Raw genomic sequence first — 24235 nt, forward strand, 5'->3', positions numbered from 1 at the left:
GGGAACAAATCCATTTTGCTCACTAAGAACCTTTCCAAATGAACCAATCCCTTAACGCTCACCGAGAGCCTTTAAGCAAGGTTTAACAAGAATCTTTGCAATTCAATTCACCAAGAACCTTCACACAAGAACCAATCCCAATTACTCACAAAGAGCCCCAAGAAGGGAACCAATCCCTATTGCTCATAAAGGGCCTAAACAAGGGAACCAATCCCTTTAATACTTGATTCACAAAGAACCCTTACAATATTAAAATGAATTACAAACAAAACTCCCTGAATGTGTGAATGTTTAATACAATACAAAACAATTCCTAATCTCCTAAGAAATGAATGACAACAAAGATTAGAGTGTAAGAGAGATTTTGAGCACAAAAATGATGAACTAAAATATGGTGTGCTTGGGAATGATAATCACTAAATGTTAATCACTAAGATTCCACTTTAAACAAGTCTTTGGACTTGTGTTTATAAGCAAATTGGCTTACTAGCCATTTTATGGTTGTTGGCTTAAAAAAATAATTTATTACTTTGAAAACTAGTCATTTATGGTCGTTGGGGTTCAGAACCCAATGCAAACCGTCGACGGTTTCCCCCAAACTGTCAACGACTTCCTCAAGCAAAAAACCATTTAGCTCTCTGCCTAAAACCATTGATGCACCTAGCCAAACCATTGACGGTTTGCCATGTTTCTTCAATATCTTCATTTCAAGGTACATGAAAGAGGTTTAAACCCAACTAGGACCAAGTCTTTAAAAGAATATAATACTAACATGATTTAAAACTTGTCCCATATAAAAATACATTTGAATATAGGATATTTTTATTAAAACTCTTTGTTTTATCTTTGAAAATCATAAGTACAAAACTTATGACTTAGTGAAATCCTATATACCCTTATGTCCTACTATGCATATGCAATTTGGTCAACTCTTGCTCAATAAACATGTGTGAAACATAACTACAAGAGTTACAGAAAATACTACCTTAAACACTCCCCATTACATATGTTCCTACATTAGCTTCCATTGGTCTATATGTGAGCTTTTTCGATTGAGTGTCCTCTTGATCTTTGCCTATTTGAGTATCTACTTGATATTTTCCTATGAGAATGCTTGCTTGATCTTTGCACAAAACCCATATCTATGTGATTTCGCCACTTAAACCTTCCATGGCTTAGTATGCAAATATTAGCTTAACTAAGAACCATTAATGGTTGTTATCGTCAAAAATACAACCATTAGGATCATGTAGCCACTTAGGCTAACAATTTTCATTAAATAACTTACTAAAGTTGTAGCGCCCCAACCAGTCATGTGGGACCGGAGTGCTAGTAAAATAAATAAACTTTCTTTAATTCCACACATACATATATACAGGGATGCAACCCGCCCTAAGTAGAGAATCTCGGGTGCACCTGCCAATATTGGAAATAAAACCATACAGCAGAAGATTACTAAAACATCAACATTCTTTACTAGAGTTCTAATTGTTCCCCAAATATCTACACACCACTATCCGTCTACATATTAAAATCCCCAAAAACAATAAAATAGGATAACTGGTATCTCACCAGCACTGATAACTACTCCCAAAAGTCTAATTCCCATCCCGAGGCAAGCTAGGAAAGGTTCCCCGAAGGACCTAAAAAATCATTTGTATAATGGGGTGAGACACTTCTCAGTAAGACGGATTATATTATTATTAGTGTGTGTCTAGTATGGTTCTCATGTGAAATAAAATTCCATCATTTAAGTATATATATGAAAATAGCATTTTAAAGAAAACTATACTACACTAAATATTAGAAGATACATAATTTACAAGAAATAACTGTCAGCTCAATATAGCCCATTTACAGTAAATTTTCTCATATATGCATAAAAGACGCAACCTGGACTGCCAAAGTAGCGTCGTCACGCTATCACATACTCATATGACATGCTTCCCCCCCCCCCTCCCAATAACAGGTTATGGGGCCCGAAGGCTAGACTCAACTCGCAGTCGACGGTTCTGCAGCTGAGTCAAAAGCTTTAAGGTAGTAAGTACGATTGTGCCTACCTATGGTCATCCAGAATTCCTCAGATGGGGCCCCCGAGAAAAAATCTCGGAGTAGTATTGCGGCCCAAGTCTTCAATCGACTATCCCAATATCACACTTCCATGCCCGTGTGATTGCACTAACTGCCCACATATAGCTACGGTACCATGCTGACAATATCACATTATCACATATCACAGATCCACAGGGTTCTAGAATCATATATGGAAATTTACATAATAAAAACTGTATTATAAATCATTTCATATAAAACTGTCATTCAATAAAAATTTGGCCCCCGACCGTCATATAAAACTCGGCCCTTGACCGTTATATCAAAACTTGGCGCCTAGCCATTACATCAAAACTCGGCCCCCGATTGTTATATCAAATATAGTGTAAATACCAATTAAAACATTCTATTCACATATGCCATTTAAAATAGTTCCCATGCCACACAATTTTCATTTGTTAACCATAAATAAAATAACCTGACTGGGAAAAACATAAGTTACTGAAAATAGAGTATGAACATCTCCAAGGTTTTATTAACTCAAACTACATATTTAATAGAAAATATGCGATGATCAAACTAACCACAATAATTTTTCCCAAAAACATATACTGCATTTTAATCAATCCATATTTCACAAAAAGCTTACATAATATAATTCCCTTGCCTGGCTTATAGGAAAGCCCACTAAAAACCCCACAATTCATGCCCTACGCCGTTACGGAGCCCAAAATCCTGAAATCACATTTCCCCTATATAAATCAACACAAACCCTAGAATATTCCTCATTTAGCGTTTCCTAGCCCTCCTATACTCCAAAACAACTATAGAACCTTAAAAAACCCTACTTACCTTGATTTTAGAGTAATGTTTGAAAAGTTCAAATCAAAAATCTGCTCTGCTAGACTTGTAAAGAATCTCCTCTAGATCCTCATGGTAACTTCCGATCGTCGAATCTGGCAACAAACAACAAGAAATCGTAGAGAGAGAGAGAGAGAGAGAGAGAGAGAGAGAGAGAGAGAGAGAGAGAGAGAAATTATGTTTCTTACTCACTAAGCAACCAAAAATCTTATTTATAGGCCGTTGACTTGGTCACATTCGTCGACGAAATGGCGCCTTCGTCGACGAATTATAGAAAGATGTTCATCGATGAAAGAAGGGCTTCGCCGATGAACCCTAAACCTAAAATTTCAGTCGTTCAGGATTTTTTCATCGATGACGCCCTGAATTTTGTCGACAAACCACAGAAGGGCATTCGTCGACAAAAACAGGGGATTTGTCGACGAAACCTATTGAAATTTCCTTTTTAAATTCCCTTTTCTTCTTTTCTTATTTATTTCTTTATTTTCCGAGTTCAGGTTTCTACAATCTCCCCCCCCCCCCTTACAAAAATTTCGTCCTCAAAATTTGCTAATTAATTTCCATCACATTCAGTGAATGGTCATTGATTTGCTAATCTGACTCTAGGAAGAACCGGCGGCCACCCACAAAGGAGCCCCGTCCCAAATTTATTAAATACCCTCACTTATGGTGGAGGAATATCATGGTTACATGTACTTTTTGGGAGATTAAAAAATCCATACCGAATTCTCCAAAATACCAACCATGAACAAACTGTAACCAATAGATAAAACTAAACAACCTACCCTAAAAAAAACCTATATACAAAATTAATACTTACCAACCGTTCTACTTACCTAATTAGTGTTAAGCCTCTCCGAATAGCCGTGGATATTTCTGAAGTATTTCTACTTCTAATTGCCATGATGCTTCCTCCACTGCATGATTATGCCAAAGTACCTTTACCAACGGAATCCTCTTAGTACGCAACTATTGTTCCTTATAGTCTAGAATTTGAACTAGTATCTCCTCATATGCTAATGTGTTCCCGAGCTCCAAAGACTTGAAACTAATCACATGCGAAGGATCTGGAATGTACTTCCTCAGCATGGACACGTGGAACACTTTGTGAATCCTAGATAGTGTTGAAGGCAATGCAATTCTATGCACCATCGGACCAACTCTTTCCAAAATCTTGAATGGCCGGATGTATCCAGGGCTTGGCTTCCCCTTTTTCCCAAATCTCATTACCCCATTCATCGGAGCAATCCTAAAAAATATAGCATCACCTATCTCGAACTCCAGCTCTCATCGGCGAGTATCCGCATAACTCTTCTACCGACTATGTGCTGTCTTTATTCTTTCCCGGATAAACTAGACCTTTTTAGAGACCTATTGAACAAGCTGTGGCCCTAAAATCTGTCACTCACCAACCTCATCCCAATAAGACGGAGATCAGCACCTTCGACCATATAGTGCCTCATACGGCGCTATCCCAATACTAGCTTGATAACTGTTATTGTGTGCGAACTCAACTAATGGCTGATATATAATCCAACTACTCTCGATATCTAGTACACACGCCCACAACATATCCTCTAAGATCTGAATAGTCCTCTCTAACTGACCATCGATCTGTGGGTGAAAAGCAGTACTAAAAGAAAGTTGAGTCCCCAAAGCTTCCTATAGCTCTTCCAAAATCAGGAAGTAAACCGCGAGTACCTATTTGAAACGATAGACACAGGCACCCTATGCAGTCTAACTATCTCCTACACATAAAGCTCTGCCAGCTTATTCATAAAATAACTAAATTTAACCAGAATAAAATGAGCAATCTTTGGCAGTCTATCAGCAACTACCCAAATAGCGCAACTACCCAAATAGCATTCTATCCCTGAAGCGCCGATAGCAGTCCCATGACAAAATCCATGGAAATGTGCTCCCACTTCCACTTAGGAATAAAAAGTGGTTGCAAGGATCTTGCAGGCCTCTGGTGCTCAGCCTTCACCTGCTGACACGTCAGGCACTGCTCAACAAAATGGGCGATCTCTCTTTTCATGTTTGACCACCAAAAAGATTCCCACAAATCCCTGTACATCTTTGTGCTTTCTGGGTGCACTACATATAAAGAGTGATGTGCCTCTTCCAGGATGGTTCGTTTAATCTATGTGTCATTCAACACACATATCCTAGTGTGAAATCTCAACATCCTATCTCCTAAGACATTGAAATCTGCATTCAACCCATCCTGTACTCCACTCACAATCTTTGTCAGCTCTCTATCTTTCGTCTGAGCTATTCTAATCTTTTCCCATAGGGTCGGTTGCACTACTAGGCTAGGAATGAACACCTAGTGATTTCTTTCCACTAATTCCACACCCAACCTTTCCAGGTCCATTCTGATCTGATGCTGAACCCCAACTGCTGAAATTGATGCAAGCACTAACTTCCAACTCAAAGCATCAGCTACCACATTAGCTTTTCCTGGTTGGTAACTAATGGTACAGTCATAGTCCTTTATTAATTCTAGCCATCTCTGCTACCTCATGTTCAACTCTTTCTGAGTGAAAAATTACTTAAGACTCTTATGGGTGGCAAAGATCTCGCACCTTTCACCGTATAGGTAGTGCCTCCAGATCTTTAATGCATGGACTACTGCTGCCAATTCCATGTCATGCGTCGAAAAATTCTTCTTCTACTCCTTGAGTTGGCGAGAAGCATACGCAATAACTTTTCCCTACTACATTAAGACACACCCGAGTCCCTTCTTAGATGCATCATTGTAGATCACAAATCCACCTTCTCCTGATGGAATAATCAACACTGGGCAGTAACTAAACACTGCTTCAGTTCTTGGAAACTCTGCTCGTACTCATCAGACCACTCAAACTTCATATTTTTTTTCGTGAGTTGTGTCAACGGACTAATAGTTTAGAAAAACCCACTACGAAGTGGCAAGATTATTCTGCCAGGCCCAAGAAACTTCTAATCTCATGCACATTCTTCAGTCTCCCCCAACCAACTATCCTAAGTGAGTTGCATGCTCCTCAGGACTCCTCGACTAAATCAGGATGTCATCGATGAATACAACCATGAACTGATCTAGGTACTCGAGAAACACCATATTCATCAGGTCCATGAATGCTGTAAGAGCATTGGTCAACAAGAACGGCATAACCAGAAACTTGTAGTGGCCATACCTAGTATGGAAAGTCGTCTTTTGTACATCCTCTAATTTAACTCTCACCTAATGATACTCAGATCGTAGATCGATCTTGGAGAAGACCTTTGTGCCCTATAACTGGTCAAATAAATCATCAATTCGAGGTCATGGGTATTTATTCTTTACTGTCACTTTATTAATCTCTCTGTAGTTTATGCACATTCTCATCAAACCATCCTTCTTCTTCACAAATAACACCAGTACTCCCTAGGGTGATACCCTCGGTCTGATAAACCCCTTATCTAGAAGTTCCTGCAGTTGCTCCTTTAACTCTTTTAATTCAGTTGGAGTCATTCTGTATGGATCCTTATAAATAGACGTTAATCCTAGAATCAACTCGATGGCAAACTCCACCTCGCGATCAGGAGGCAATATCGGCAACTCCTTTGGATAACATCTGAGAACTCCCTCACTAAGGGGATATCCTCAAGTTTAAGTTCCTTTCTCGGTGCCTCTTTCACAAATGCTAGGTACCCTTGACATCCCTCTAGGAGTAACCTCCTCGCCTAAATTGCTGAAAGGATCCGTGGTGCAGAGCGCACACACAACCCAACAAACACAAATTCCTGCTCCCCGAAAGGTCTGAACACTACCTCCTTCCTATGGAAGTCAATACTCGCATAACCGGCCGCTAACCAATCCATCCCTAAAATGATATCAAAATCATGCATATTAAAGATAATCAAGTTAGTAGTCATCATTCTCACCTAAATCCCCACCGAGTAGTCTCAGATCATTTTACTACATACCACCATGGATCCTGTTGGTGTGACCACCTCTAACTCAGCATCTAATGATTGTGTTTATGCTCCACACAACTTGATGAATTCTCGATAAGTGAAAGAATGCGTCGCACCTGACTTAAACAATGTGTCGCACCTGACTCAAACAATACAATGGCACTATTTGACAAAATGGAAATAGTACCTGTCACAACGTCACCGTCATTCTCAGTGTCGCCAAGAGTCAAGGAATACACCCTCACTTGAGTCATACCCCACTGGTAGTTTCCACGTGGTGCCTGGCTAGCCCCTCGATACTGCTGCTGTTGAGGTGGGAAATTCAATGTCTCGAAGCATTCTCAAGCCATATGTCCGAGCTTACCACCCCAATAATAGTCACCTGGTCCGCTTGCGCACTCTCCTTACCACCTTCCACACTTAGGGTAAACAGGGTGTGATGAGGTACCCTGAAATTCCCTAGCACCCATATCCTATTGCTGACCTCTGTCGTGACCATACCTCCTCCAAGGACCCTGCCTCGCACCTGAATGTGAACTAGAAGCCATCGGCCTCTTCTTCGGGTTCTATACCTCCACATCATCCTGTAAGCTCACCTCTGCCATAGTGGCCTTATCCGCCAGTGTATAAAACTCCTGTACCTGCAACACGACCACTTGCTTTATAATCTCCTTCCTTAGACCCCTCTTGAACTTGCAAGCCTTCTTGATTACCTCCTTGAGCAGGTCTAAGAGCAAGAGCAACACCAATATGAGCCTGATAATCCCTCATCATATGCCCTGGCTCCCCACACTGGTAACAAACACCTCGCCCGGTACAACACTCCCCCGGGTGTCCCTTCCGATAAGTCGGGTAAGCTAGAAGTGGCTGCATACCCTGAAAACCTCGAATCCTTGTCTCTTGCCTCCGATCTCTATAGTAGCCACCTCTCTTCGATGAACCACGGCCAACTCGCTACTAGGAACCAGACGGTGCGGATCCCTTCTTCTGCCTCTACTTTTCAGCCTCCAATCGCTCTCTAACCTCCGCTATAGTGGCCCTATCAACCAGCTCGAAAAAATCCTACAATTTCAGTATCAACACCTGCTTATACATTTCTCTCCTCAGACATCTTTCAAAATGTCATACCTTCTTTGCCTCATCTGGAATAATGTACGGGACGAAGCGAGATAGTTCGATGAACCTCACCACGTACTGCTACACGGTCTACTGTCCCTGCTTCATGTTCAGGAACTCCACTATTTTAGCTTCCCTGGACGAGGCTAGAAAATACCTGTCAAAGAATGTCTCCTTAAACCGCTCCCACATAATCTCCACAGGAACTGTCCTCTACTGCTCTAAGAGTTTCACTGTCGTCCACCATCTTTCGGCCTCTCCAGTTAGTCTATAGGTAGCAAACAGTACCCTCTGTTCCTCTGTACACTACAGCACTACAAATATTTTCTCTATCTCCTGCACCCAATTTTCTACAACTTTAGGATCAGTTCTCCTTGAAAAAGCGGGAGGATTCATCTTAATGAATTTCCCGATCGAGCTATCGTAGCCTGCAGACGAACCACCCAGCTCCCTGAAATTCCTGGCAATTTCTGTCATAACCTATTGTGCCACGCTACGTAAAACTGCATCTAAATCACCACCCACAGCACCTGAGGTTCCAACACCCTCATTCCTACTAGCATAGGCACTACTACTACCAGGGTCCATCATGAATAAAAAAAAATTTAACTTAGAACCCTATCACCATAACATATCATCCAATTAGTACAATATTTCCTTAATTAATTCATCACTCTTGATCTTAATTCAAGGTTCAATCCTGCAACTTAGATACCCAACCCGACAATAGTTTACCATGAATTTCATGAAATTGACACCCCAAGAAAATCACACAACCAACCACAAAAGTCCTGCATCCAGACTACAAAATCAGACCTCAAATTCCCTTATCCTATACTCTGGTATTATTACTACTACATTCTAGAGTTTACAGAACCTAGTATCCTACGCTCTAATACCAACCTATAACGACCTGCTTATCTTATTATAAAATTTAGCATAAATAATACAGTCCACCCGAACCCGTTTGTAATGAGGATGCATACCTAACAAACACACCGGAAACCTAAGCAGTAGTAAATGTAAAATCACATTCTCAAAACATAAAATACATAATACCAGAGTTAACTGAAAACCATCACATTCTGTATTTATATACAATCTCCAAAATATCCAAAAATACCAAAAAGCACTTCCCAGGATCCTACAACAAAATTAGTTGATCCTAGTTCACCACTTACCCTCCTAGCGGGGTAACACAAACTTAACTCAATGGCAGCCTCGATTCGGCAGTCTTTCTGGATTTCCTGAAAAATTATTTAATGTTTGGGGGTAAGAGAAACTAAATTAAATACAGTTGTGTGGCAACATGAATATTTAATGCAATTATACATATACAGTACATTTCATATACCTAAAAACATTCATCATAACATACTGAATAATCTTATACTTTCATATTTTCTAATAAATCATACAGTTCATAAAATGTCTGATATAGTTGATAATACTGAAAATTCACCGACGATGTATAGCTAACTGATGTCATGTATTACCCCCCATGACGGGTTGTGCAGCCCTCAGGCGGGACCCGACGATGGCTGGCCGACCACTGCCAAGTTAAAAATGTCTGTAAGTACGATAGGCCCGCCACACCCTGGTCTGGACTGCCAGGTGGACGTCTACAACTCTACACTGAAAACCACATCGACTATCCATCTCTCACCCCCTTATGGGGTGGTTAGCACAAATCTGAACATAAATATTTTATCTATATAGCTATGGTACCGTGCTCCTGAAACTGAACTAAACTAACATCTGGTTTTTGATAACATATAATACATGATAATATAGCTTTAACATAAATGTATTGATAGCATTTTCTATAATTTCATAAATACGGCCTTGCGCCGAACGTTTCATAAATATGGCCTTATGCGGAAATCATACGTAAAACATGGCCTTGTGCTGGCTATCAATCACGGCCTTGCACCGAATATCTCATACATATCATTCTGAATAAATCAATCAATTATCATGTATTTCAAAATCATAACGTACTGTATTATTTCATAATTCCTAAAAACATACTTTACTCGTAAAATTTGCCATAACATAATACTTATCATGTAAAACCATATTCATGTCACACAATGCTGAGTGAAATCATATATTTTATTATAAAATCATATTTCCTGTATAACAGCAGTATTTTCCCAAATATGCATTTTCTCAATAATATTCAAATATAATACATGTTTCCTTGAAAATTAATTTGCTGATAGATAATAATAATTTGCATGGAAAATAACTATTTTAGTTTATTCCTTTACTTAACACTGAGAAGAAACTCCCCTAAAAATCCGCTCGTCTCGCACCCGTAGGGTTCCCCATTCAACACCCTAAAAACGATAACTCCCCGAACTAAACATTAGTATTTTTTCCATAAATAACATTTCCTATAACTATGGGAAGACCAAATTTTGCGTAAAAAACCTTACCTTAAATCAAGGATGAATTTCAACTCTGCCCCACCAACGATCCGCTCCGGTAGACTTGGAGAGAACTTCCCCAGGAGCGTCGTGGTGGCCTCAGATCGTCGATCCGGCGAACGACGGAGCCAAAATCAAAGAGAGAGGAGAAAGAAACCGTAGGGAGGAGAGAGAGAGAGAGATTTGCCGATTTTTCAGCGTAAATTCTGAGGTTTGGGCTATTTATACTAGGGGCTTCGTCGACGAGCCACGTCACATCGTCGACGAGGTCAAGAGGCAATTCATCGACGAACTCTCCCCTTTGTCGACAAAATTCAGGGTTGCCCAAAACCCCCTCTCGGTATCTTCTCGTTGACGAGCCCAATATACAACATCGTCGACAAACACAAAGCATTTGTTGACAATGCTTGCTGCCACCCTTTTTCTAATTCCATCTTCCTCTCTCTTAATTATTATTTAAATACCATTATTCTTAGGGTCATTACATTCTCCCCACCTTATAAAATTTCGCCTTCGAAATTTACTGTTCATTCAACTCATCATCCCTTAAAGGCAAAACGGGCTACTTATTTTATTACTTACCCTCAGTTATGGTGAAGGAATATCGTGGTTACATTCTAAGTCCTGGGAGATTACATATATTTAAACAAAATTTCCTCCAAAACTAAAATACCACTTATTAACTAAAGTATTACATGTACCTGCAAAAGAAATACTACACATTTACTTGCATTTCCTAACTACAACTGAACTTCTTGGAACAATTGTGGGTATTTTTGTCTGATCTGTTCTTCGAGCTCCCAAGAAGCCTCTTCCATTTCATGATTTCTCTATAGAACCTTTACCAAAGGAATTTTCTTATTACATAATTCCTGTTCCCTTCTATCTAGTATCTGTATTGGTATCTCCTCATAAACCAGTGAATTGTTGAGCTCTAATTAACCATAACTGATTATGTGAGAGGAGTCTGGGACGTACTTCCTCAACATGGAAACATGGAATACTTCATGCATCCTGGATAACATAGGTGGTAAAGCTAACCTATAGGCAACCGATCCCACCTTCTCTAAAATATCAAACAGACCAATGAACCTAGGGCTAAGTTTACCCTTCCTTCCAAACTGCATAACTCCTTTTAACGGAGCTATCTTCAAAAATACATGATCACCAATATAAAATTCTAATTTCCTGCGGCAATTATCGACATAACTTTTTTGTTGGCTTTGAGCTGCACTGATTCTATCTCTAATGAGTCGAACCTTATCGTACTCCAAAAACTTGATGTAAAGTGTGGGTCTCGATCTAACATAATGGACAGAGACACTCCGTGAGAACGGACTATCTCCTGAATGTAAATCTCCGCCAAACGGCTAAGGGAATAGATGATCTTGATAGGGAGGAAATGGGTAGTCTTGGTCAACCGATCTATAATCACCCAAATCGCATTCTAGCCATACGATGTCAATGGCAGCCCTAAGAAAAAATTAATAGATATATGATCCCACTTCCACTCTGGGATAAATAATGGCTACAACTACCCTATAGGCCTTTGGTGCTCAGCTTTTATTTGCTGACACGTTAGACACTAGGTTACATACTCAGCAATCTCTTTCTTCATACCACTCCACCAATAGAACTCTTGGAGATCCTTGTACATTTTCATACTATCGGGATGAACCGTATACAAAGATCTGTGAGCCTCCTCCAAAATAGTCTTCTTGATGTCAACATCAGTAGGAACACACAATCTGGAACGAAACCGTAAAGTTTCATCATCTAAAATGTAAAATTCCTCTCCCTGACCAGTTTGCACTATATCTATCACCTCTGTTAATTCTGGGTCTTCCTTCTGAGCAACTCTAATTCTTTCCTGCAGAGTAGGTTGTACCACTAAACTGGCGATACATACTAGAGGATACTCTCTACCAACTCTATGCCGAGTCTCTCTAGATCCATCATGATTGGATGCTGGATCCCCATAGTCGCCAACGCTGATTCCTCAGACTTCCTACTCAGTGCATCAGCTACCGCATTTGCTTTCCCTCTGTGGGAACTGATAGTACAATCAAAATATTTAATTAACTCTAACCACCTCCTCTGTCTTATATTCAATTCCTTTTGAGTAAAGAAATACTTTAAACTCTTATGGTCTGAGAAAATCTCACACCGCTCGCCATATAGGTAATGCCTCCCAATCTTCAATGCATGTACCACTGTAGCCAGTTCAAGATCATGGGTAAGGTAGTTCTTCTCATATTCTTTCAACTGCCTGGAAGCATATGCCACAACCCTGCCATGCTGAATCAATACACAGTCAAGTCCCTTCGAGGATGCATCACTGTAAATGACATAACCCTCACCCCCTGACGGGATGATCAATACCAGTGTTGTAACTAGCCTCTACTTCAATTCCTGAAAACTCTGCTCACAGTTGTCGTCCCATTCAAATCTGGCATTCTTTCTAGTCAGTCATGTCAGAGGCCTTGATAAAGTTGAGAATCCCACAACAAAACAACGATAATAACCAGCTAACCCCAAGAAACTCTTGATCTCTTGGACGTTCCTCAGTCTAGTCCAATTTACTACCGCCTCAATCTTACTAGGATCCACAGAAATTCCATCTCCTGAAATAACATGCCCCAAAAACACAACTTTATCGAGCCAGAAGTCACATTTACTAAACTTGGCATACGGCTTCTTCCCCCTGAGCATCTGCAAAACCTACCTCAAATGTATCTCATGCTCCTCATAGCTCCTTGAATAAACCAGTAAATCATCAATAAAAACAACAAAAAACTGGTCTAAAAATGGATGGAAGATCCTATTCATCAAATTCATAAACATAGCAAGAGCATTCGTTAGACCAAACAGCATAACAAGGAACTCATAATGCCCATACCTGGTCTTAAAAGTCGTCTTCGATACATCTTCTGCCCTTACCTTTACTTGATGGTAGCCTGATCTGAGGTCGATCTTAGAACACACTTGTGTACCCTAAAGCTGGTCAAACAAATCATCTATACGAGGTAAAGGATACTTGTTCTTAATTGTCACTATATTAATCTCCCTGTAATCTATACACATTCTCATAGACCCATCTTTTTTCTTCACAAATAGTACTAGAGCTCCCCACAGGGATACACTAGGTCATATGAAACCCTTATCAAGTAAATCCTGCAACTGATTTCTCAATTCTACCAACTCTGCCGGCGCCATTCAATATGGTGCTTTAGAGATTGGCACCATACCTAGAAGTAGATTAATAGGAAAATCTACCTCATGATCAGGTGGCAAACCCGGTAATTCATCTGGAAACACATCGATAAACTCCTTTACTACCGGTGTACCTGTGAGCTTCACTTCATTCCTTGTTGTTTCCTTCACAAAGGCCACAAATCCCTGAAAACCACTCAGGAATAGTCTCCTCGCCTAAATAGCTGAGACCATATGAGATAGAGATTGCACTCGTGACCCTGTAAATGTGAATTCTGGTCTCCCTGGAGGTCTGAATATCACTTCTCTCGCACGACAATCTATACTAGAAAAGTTAGCTGCTAGCCAATCCATGCCGAAAATGATATCAAACCCATGCATGTCCAGCATTACCAAATCAGCAGATAAACCTAAATATCAATTGGACAACCATGGAGCATCCTACTACACCTCATTGCTGACCCAGTCGGTATAGCCACTAATAGTTCAACATCTAGTGATTGTGTTTCAGCCCCACACAATTTAACACACCCCTCAGATACAAACGAGTGTGTGGCCTCTGAGTCAAAGATTGCAATAACTTTAAATAAAAACATATTAACCGTACCTATCACCACATCGCCAGCCGCCTTAACATCACCAGGCGTTAGAGCAAAAACCATGGCTGGAGCCATATTCCTCTACTAGCCTCCACGTGGCACCTGATAACCTCCTCGAGCAAGTCTAGGAGTAGGAGCAGCACGAATCTGAGCCTGACAATCCTTCATCATATGCCCTGGCTCCCCACACCGGTAACAAACACCTCGCCCGACATGACACTTCCCTGGGTGTCACTTCCCACAAGTCGGGTAAGCTAGAAGTGGTTGCGTACCCTGAAAACCTCGAGTCCCTATCTCCTGCCTCTAATCTCTATAGTAGCACCTCTCTTCCACGAACCATGGCTAACTCCTTGCTGGGAACCAGAAGGTGCGGATCTCTTCTTTTGCCTCTACTATTCAGCCTCCAATCGCTCTCTAACCTTCGCTATAGTGGCCCTATCAACTAGCTCGACAAAATCCTGCAATTTCAGTATCGACACCAGCTTATATATTTCTCTTCTCAGACCTCTTTCAAACTGTCGTACCTTCTTCTCCTCATCTAGAATAATGTACGGGGCGAAGTGAGATAGTTCGATGAACCTCATCGCGTACTACTGCACGGTTTGCTGCCCCTGCTTCAGATTCAAGAACTCCTCTATCTTAACTTCCTTGGACGAGGCTGGAAAATACCCATCGAAGAATGTCTCCTTAAACCGCACCCACATCATCTTCACAGGTACTGTCCTCTGCTGCTCTAAGAGTTTCACTGCCGTCCACTATCTCTTGGCCTTTCCAGTCAGTCCATAGGTAGCAAACAGTACTCTCTGTTCCTCTGTACACTGCAGCACTACAAATATTTTCTCTATCTCTTGCACCCAGTTTTCCGCAATTGCAGGATTAGTTCCTTCTGAAAAAGCCAGAGGATTCATCTTAATGAATTTTTCGATCGAGCTGCCATGGCCTGCAAACGAACCACCCAGCTCCCTAGAATTCCCAGCAATTTTCGCCATAATCTGCTATGCCACGCTGCGTAAAACTGCATCTGAATCATCACCCGCAACGCCTGAGGGTCCAATACCCTCATTCCCACTGGTATGGGCACTACTACAACCAGGGTCCATCCTAAAAAACAAATAACTTAACTTAGAACCCTATCACCATAACATATCATCCAACTAGTACAATATTTCCTCAATTAATTCATCACTCTTGATTTTAATTTAAGGTTCAATCCTGCAACCAAGATACCCAATCCGACGATAGTTTACCATGACTTTTCTAAAATCGTCACCCCAGGAAAATCACACAAACCACCACGGAAGTCCTGCATCTAGACTACAAAATCAGACCTCAAATTCCCTTATCCTATACTCTGGTATTATTAATGCTACATTCTAGAGTCTACAGAGCCTAGCATCCTAGGCTCTGATACCAAACTGTAACGAGCTGCTTATCTTATCATAAAATTTAGCATAAATAATACCGTTCACCTGAACCCGTAGGTAATGGGGATGCACACCTAACAAATACAGCAGAAACCTAAGCAGCAGTAAATGTAAAATCACATTCTCAAACCATAAAATACATAATACTAGAGTTAATTATAAACCATCACGTTCTGTATTTATATACAATCTCCAAAATATCCAAAAATACCAAAAAGCACTTCCTAGGATCCTACAACAAAATCAGGTGATCCTAGTTCAACACTTACCCTCATAGTGGGGTAACACAGACTTAACTCAATGGCGGCCTCGATCCGCCGATCTTTCTAGATTTCCTGAAAAATTATTTAATGTGCGGGGGTGAGACACTTCTCAATAAGGAAAATAAACTAAATACAGTTGTATGGCAAGATAAATATTTGATGCAATTATACATATAGAGTACATTTCATATACTTCAAAACATTCATCATAACATACTGAATAATATTATACTTTCGTATTTTCTAATAAATCATACAGTTCATAAAATGTCTGATACAACTGATAATACTGAAAATTCACCGAGGATGTATAGTTAGCTGATGTCATGTACTACCCTCCATGACGGGTTGTGCAGCCCAAAGGTAGGACCCGACAATGGCTGACCGACCACTACCGAGTCAAAAATATCTGTAAGTACGATGGGCCCGCCACACCCTAGTCCAGACTGCCAAGTGGACGTTTACAACTCTACACTGAAAACCACATCGACTATCCATCTCCCACCCCCTTATGGGGTGGTTAGCACAAATCTGAACATAGAGATCTGATCTATATAGCTACGTTACTGTGCTCCTGAATCTGAACTAAACTAACATCCGTGTTCTGATAACATATAATACTTGATAATATGGCGTTTAACATAAATGGATTGATAGCATTTTCTATAATTTCATAAATACGGTCTTGCGCCAAACATTTCATAAATACGGCCTTGCGCCAAAATCATACGTAAAACACGGCCTTGCACCGGCTATCAATCACGGTCTTGCACCAAATATCTCATACATATCATTTTGAATAAATCAATCAATTATTATGTATTTCAAAATCATAATGTACTATATTATTTCATAATTCTTGAAAACATACTTTACTCGTAAAATTTGTCATAACATAATACTTATCATGTAAAACCATATTCATGCCACACAATGCTGAGTAAAATCATATATTTTATTCTAAAATCATATTTCTTGTATAACAACAGTATTTTCCCAAATATGCATTTTCTCAACAATATTCAAATATAATATATGTTTTCCTGAAAATTAATTTGCTGATAAATAATAATAATTTACATGAAAAATAACTACTTTAGTTTATTCCCTTACCTGACACTGAGAAGAAACCCTCCTAAAAATCCGCTCATCCTGCACCCGCAAGGTTCCCCATTCAACACCCTGAAAACGATAACTCCCAGAACTAAACTTCAGTATCTTTCCATAAATAATATTTCCTATAACTTTGGGAATACCAAATTTTGCGTAAAAAAACCTTACCTTAAATTACTCTGCCCCACCAACGATCCACTCTGGTAGACTTGGAGAGAACTTCCCCAGGAGCGTCGTGGTGGCCTCAGATTGTCAATTCGATGAAGGACAGAGCCGAAATCGAAGAGAAAGGAGAGAGAAACCGTAGGGCGGAGAGAGAGAGAGAGAGAGAGAAATTTCTACTGATTTTTTTATGTAAAATCCGAGGTTTAGGCGATTTATACTAGGGGCTTTGTCAACAAACCAAGCCACCTCGTCAACGAGGTCAAGAGGAAATTCATCGACGAACTCTCCCCTTCATCGACGAAATTCAAAGTTGCCCAAAAGCCCCTCTCAGTATCTTCTCGTTGACGAAGTGCCTCTTCATCGACGAGCCTAATATACAACGTGTGCTGCTACCCTTTTTCTAATTCCATCTTCCTCTCTCTTAATTATTATTTAAATACAATTATTCTTCAGGTCATTACATTGCCCCTCCGCTTTGAAAAAAAAATCGTCAATGGATTGCTGTGATTTTCTAAACCCATCAACTGATCTAGAAAAACACATGAGTCTGTTAAGGAATTTATGTCCCCACACTTACAAAGAAAAACTTGAAATTCCTATTCTACCCATCCTCATCCTAATTAAGCCTATACTATGGTAAAATCATCCAACCTAGTCTGCAAAACCTAACAACCTAAGCTCCGATACCATTTATGGTGTCCTGACTCGCCACGTGAGCCTAGAGTGCTAGTAAAATAAATAAACATTCTCTAATACCACACATACATATATACAGGGATGCAACCCACCATAACTAGGGAATCTTGGGTGCACCTGCCAACACTGGAAATAAAACCATACAACGAAAGATTACTAAAACATCAACACTCTTTACTAGAGTTCTAATTGTTCCCCAAATATATACATACCACTATCCGTCTACATATTACAATCCCCCAAAATAATAAAATAGGATGACTGGTATCTCACCAGCACTGATAACTACTCCCAAAAGTCTAATTCTTCTCCCGAGGCAAGCTAGGAACGGTTCCCTGAAGGACCTGAAAAGTCATTTGTATAATAGGGTGAGACACTTCTCAGTAAAACGGATTATATTATTATCAATGTGTGGCTAGTATGGTTCTCGTGTGAAATAAAATTCCATCATTTAAGTATATATATGAAAATGGCATTTTAAAGAAAATTGTACCATACTATATATCAAAAGATACATAATTTACAAGTAATAACTTTCGGCTCAATATAACCCATTTATAGTAAATTTGCCCATATATGCATAAAAGACACAACCTAGACTGCCAAAGTAGCGTCGTCACACTATCACATACTCATACGACATGCTTCCCCCCATGATGGATTGTGCGGCTCGAAGGCTGGACTCAACTCGCAGCCAGCAGTTTTGCAACTGAGTCAAAGCTTTAAGGTAGTAAGCACGCTTGTGCCTACCTATGGTCATCCGGAATTCCTCGGATGGGGCCCCCTAGCAAAAACCTTGGAGTAGTATTGCAACCTAGGTCTCCAATCAACTATCCCAATATCACACTTCCATGTTCATATGATTACACTAACTGCCCACATATAGCTACGGTACCGTGCTCACAATATCACATTATCACATATCACAGATCCACAGGGTTCTAGAATCATATATGGCAATTTACATATTAAAAATTGTATTATAACTCATTTCAAATAAAACTGTCATTCAATAAAAACCCAGCCCCCGACCTTCATATCAAACTTGGCCCTTGGCCATTATATCAAAACTCGGCCCTTGGCCATTATATCAAAACTCGACCCCCGGCCATTACATCAAAACTCGGCCCCCAACCGTTATATCGAATACAGTGTAAAAACCAATTAAAACATTCTATTCACATATGTCATTTAAAATTGTTCCCATGCCACACAATTTTCATTTGATAACCATAAATAAAATAACCTGACTAGGAAAAACATAAGTTGCTAAAAATAGGGTATGAACATCTCCAGGGTTTTATTTAACTCGAACTACATATTTAATAGAAAATAGGAGATGTTCAAACCAACGACAATAATTTTTTCAAAAAACATATACTGCATTTTAATTAGTCCATATTTCACAAAAAGCTTACATAATATAATCCCCTTACCTGGCTTACAAGAAAGCTCACTGAAAACCCCACAATCCACTCCCTACGACGTTATGAAGTCCAAAATCCTAAAATCACATTTCCCCCAGATAAATCATTACAAACCCCTGAATATTCCTCATTTAGCCTTTCCTAGCCTTCTTATACTCCAAAACAACTATAAAGCCTTAAAATACCCTACTTACCCTGATTTTGGAGTAATGCTTTAAAAGCTCAAATCAAAAATCCGCTCCACTAGACTTGTAGAGAATATCCTCTAGATGCTCGTGGTAACTTTCGATCGTCAAATCTACAACGAACGGCGAGAAATCGTAGAGAAAGAGAGAGAGAGAGAGAGAGAGAGAGAGAGAGAGAGAGAGAGAGAGAGAGAGTAAGGGTGTGGGTTAAAGAGAGAGAAAGTATGTTTCTTAATAACTAAGCAACAAAAAATCCTATTTATAGGTCGTTGACCGTCAATGAAATGGCACCTTCATCGACGAATTACAGAAGGAAGTTCATCGACGAAAGAAGGACTTCGTCGACGAACCCTAAACCTGAAATTTTAGTCATTCGAAATCTCTTCATGGACGATGCCCTCAACTTTGTCGACGAACCACAGAAGGGCATTCATTGATGAAAACAAGGGATTTGTAGATGAAGCCTACTGAAATTCCATTTTCTTCTTTTCTTATTTATTTCTTTATTTTTTGGGTTCGGGTTTTTGCAAAAGTAACTTTGCCATCTTTCTTTAATATCTTCATCCTTAAGTCCTTACTCTTCCTTTCTCTAGCTTTAACAAGTTTAAATATATCTCTTTCCCCTTCTTTTGTATCTAATCTATCATGCAAACTATTGAATGATATGTATTTAGCTTCGCTAATGGTCTTTTTTGCATTTTTTCTTGCCTCCTTATACTTTTCAAAGTTATCTCTGTTTCTACATTTTTGCCACGCTTTATACTAAATTCTTTTTGTCTTGATGGCTTTTTGTACATCTTTATCCCACCACCAACTTTCTTTGTTATTCGAGAATCCTCCACTTGATTCACCTAAAATCTCTTTTACTATCTTTTTAACAGAGCTAGCTAATCTACTCCAAATAGTATTTGTATCTATCTCATCCTCTATAATTCAATCCCTATCTTTGATCATTTTATCCTTAAATTTTATCATATTTTATCCTTTTAGGTTCCACCATCTAGTTCTCTTACACTGGTTTATTTTATCTTTTTTCTTCTATTTTTTAATACATATATCTAACACTAAGACTCTATGTAATAACCAAAAAAAAAAAAATTAATTAATTAATTAAAAAAATTTAAATTAAAAGTAATTATTGATTAGTTAATCAATTAAATATTATTAACTTAATGTATTAAATAAACAAATAAAGAAAATAAAAAATAATAATTATATTTAATTAATATTATTTATTAATAATTAATTAGTTAAACATGATTAACTTGAATTAATAAATGTGAGTAAAATGGTGATTATATATATATATATATATATATATATATAAGGATATGATATATAAATATAAGTATATGATATTTAAGTTTAAGTAAGTAAGTAAAATAAATAAATAAATAAAAAGGAAGCTAGAAGTTTCCTTCAGATTTTCAATTTGAAATCTGAATTGAGTTGCAGAAAGTTGCGCCCTCCCCCCGGGCCCCCCTCCAGAATTCCTTCGTCGTCTCCGTCTCTACCTCTCTCTTTCTCCCCACATTTCTCGACGAATACTCAACCAATTGGGAAACGGAAGGTGCCGTTGGGTTCCTAACTCCGCCACCGACATTTCTACTGGAGCGGATTTGTCGTGGGAGCGTCGTAGGCACCACTCCTAGGGGAAACGTATATTTTCCCTAATTTCTCAATTTCTAGTTAAATCTACTGTTGAATCGACGATCAGACACCACCATGGGGTCCTAGTCGTCGATATCGTCATTTTGGCATAGGTAATTTTTCAATTGGGATTTTGTAGGTCCTACTCCAAAACGAGAGTGAGATTTGGAAAATTTGCTAATTTGACTTATATTTAAGGGTATAATTATTTATTGGGTATTTAAGAGCTTATGAAGTATTAAAATAATATTTTATTTAGGGTTAATTTAATGGAGTTAGGAATTTTTGATTTAGGGTCCAGGTGAGCGCCGCAGGTATTTTTTGGAGTCCCTATTGGCGTAGTTCCAAAAACCAGGTAAGGGGAAAAATATATATTAAACCATAATTTTTATGAATTTAATGAAAAAATAAATTGTGTTATATGTACGTGTATATGTTTCAGTATGGGTAAAATGTCAACTGTTTAAATCGTATTTTTTTCGAGTTTAGGGCTATTTATTAGATATGTATATGCGAAAATGAACGGATGAAAGTGGAAAAATATTTTCAGTGTAATTATGTAAGGAATGAAAGGTATTTTCAATATATAAATGTTAAATATTGGTTGGCTTATTTTACAAGCAATGTATGAATTTTACTGCTAAATTGTGTGGCATAAGACTCTGTGCAAATGTATGTTAAATGTATGAGATGCAGGTTAAGTAAGTAAAACAATGAGAATAAAATATGATATGGACAATATTGCCTGTGTATATAAATGCAACCATGTAAAGGTACGACAGCTGAAAGCCGGGTTAGCAAATCTAGCTCATTTCTATGTGGACACAAGGAAATGTTAAGTTATGAACATGAGAGAATGTGAATGACTGAATAATGATGGAAGGAATGATGTATTATGATATTAGAAGTATTTATGTATGTAGAACATGTTATGATTGGGCAAGTCGTACCTTTCGCCTGAGGGCTTGCTGAGTAAGGCGAGTGCACTAGTAGCTTCAGATGTGGCAGTAGCTGCATAACGCACTAGGGTAGAGGGAACCTTCTTGTATGGGCGAGTAGAATTCCCTATCCTTAGGGCTTACTGAGTGAGTACGAGATCAATTTAACACTTGAGGGCTTACTGAGTAAGGTCAGTGCTCTGGTATGTTTTAATGGTGATCCTAGGGTTACCTAAGTATCAGAGCAGAGGGGTGTTACTTGTATGGGCGGGTAATCACTCCTATCCTTGGGTAATCTCGTGGGTTAAACATTTGTATGTGTTTGATTAGGATCAGAAAATGGTTTCAGGAAATTATGTTAATGATTTGTAAATATTATAAAATGATATGTATAATCTCATGATGGCCACACACTGAGTTTAATATATTGTTTCTTCCCTTACTGAGATGTGTCTCACCCGAATATGAATTCATTTTTTTTTAGGATTTCTCAAGATTGAGCTTTGAGAGCTCGAGATTTCATAACGTTTTTTGGAAGATATAAGAAAAAGGGTATATTTTTATGTTAATTTTGATATGATATTTTATGTTTTATGTCTTTATGTTTTAAGTCAGTTATGAAAGGATAGTTGTGAAACATACTGGTATTAGTGGATAATGTTTTGCGGACATGTATATATTTGAATACTGGTGGATGATTAATTTATTATGGTTGGTAGCTAGAATTAGTAAACTCTGGTATTATGTTATATGAAGATTATGGTTATGTTTTCCGCTGCATATATTATGGATTATGGATTATCAGGGATTTTATCAGGTATAACGCGCTGGACTCGGGATTAAGGGTTCGGGGCATTACACTCTATGTTGTGTGGTTAGGCTTTCACCTAGAATAACTTTACAATCCTTGCTTGATGAACAATCTACCCTACTTGTTAAAAAAAAAAAAAATCTATTTGACTTCTATTTTTCTACTTTTAAAGGTTATTAAATGTTCTTCTCTCCTCTTAAAGTAAGTATTCATTATACTAATATCATATGAGATAGCGAAGTCTAAGATTATCTCCCCATACTCATTTTTGTCTCTATATCCATATCCTCTGTTAACTTTATGAGTCCAAACCTATTTTGATAATGACAAATCACTTGGTATTTAACCTGTGCAATTGAGTTTGTGAACAAGATCATGATTTAGAATGCACTAAAGGTAAGCTTGATATGGAAGCTACGAGGAACCTAAAGTACATATCACTTGGCTCAATCCATGGAACTAGAGGAATACAAGGATGAAGAAGCAAGCTTCAAGTTCAAGATTTTCAATGGGAATATGTATTTAGAATCGAATGTAATTACATATGTCATATGATATAATTCGAAGCTCAAATATTTCCTAGAAAGACCTTAGGACTCATGCATTTCATTAAAGACACATTTACATTAGTTCTAGGTTGAATAATCTTTTAGAGGCAAAATTCTAAAGGCCTCGTTGACGAACCTCATGGCCTCGTCGACGAACACATGAAGGCCACTTGATGATGAACACTGTTGTCTTGTCAATGAAAAAATACCGAAAGCCCAAAAAGTTTAGATAGTGCTCTCGTCAACGAACTCATGGCCTCTGTTGATCCCATGGGTCATACCTTATTTTGATTATGACAAATACTTCAGTATTTAACATCTACCAAGTTTTTGTGCAGGACTATATTAGGAAGATCATATTTATGGCACATGGTAACTTGAGGAAAATGAAGACCCGGAATGTTTTAAATTGTTGTAATCTATATTTCATTTCGCTAGGTTTGTAATAATAATCATCCAAGGTCTGTAATAATCTGCATATCATGCATGTAGGAACTAAAGCTCAAAGATCATAGATTGGCCTTAGGTTTGGTTGACCAACACCAGGTTTTTTGGCATACTTAAAAAGGCCTTAGAGAGACCCTAGGTCCCAGCACTTACACATAAGAAAGTCTCCATTCACATTCACAGTCAAGGGATCAACTTGAAATGAAATTGAAGAGAATAGGCAATATTTGTGAGAGGTCGGGCGACCAAACCTCAAGTGTTCAAAACACCTCAAGCGCTCGAACCGTTGGGATGTCAACAGTTTGACCAAGCTTCGGTCTATCTTCTCTAGGCAACTAAACCCTTAGAAAGTG

Source organism: Malania oleifera, chromosome 4, assembly GCF_029873635.1.
Source record: "Malania oleifera isolate guangnan ecotype guangnan chromosome 4, ASM2987363v1, whole genome shotgun sequence".
NCBI lineage: Eukaryota > Viridiplantae > Streptophyta > Magnoliopsida > Santalales > Ximeniaceae > Malania > Malania oleifera.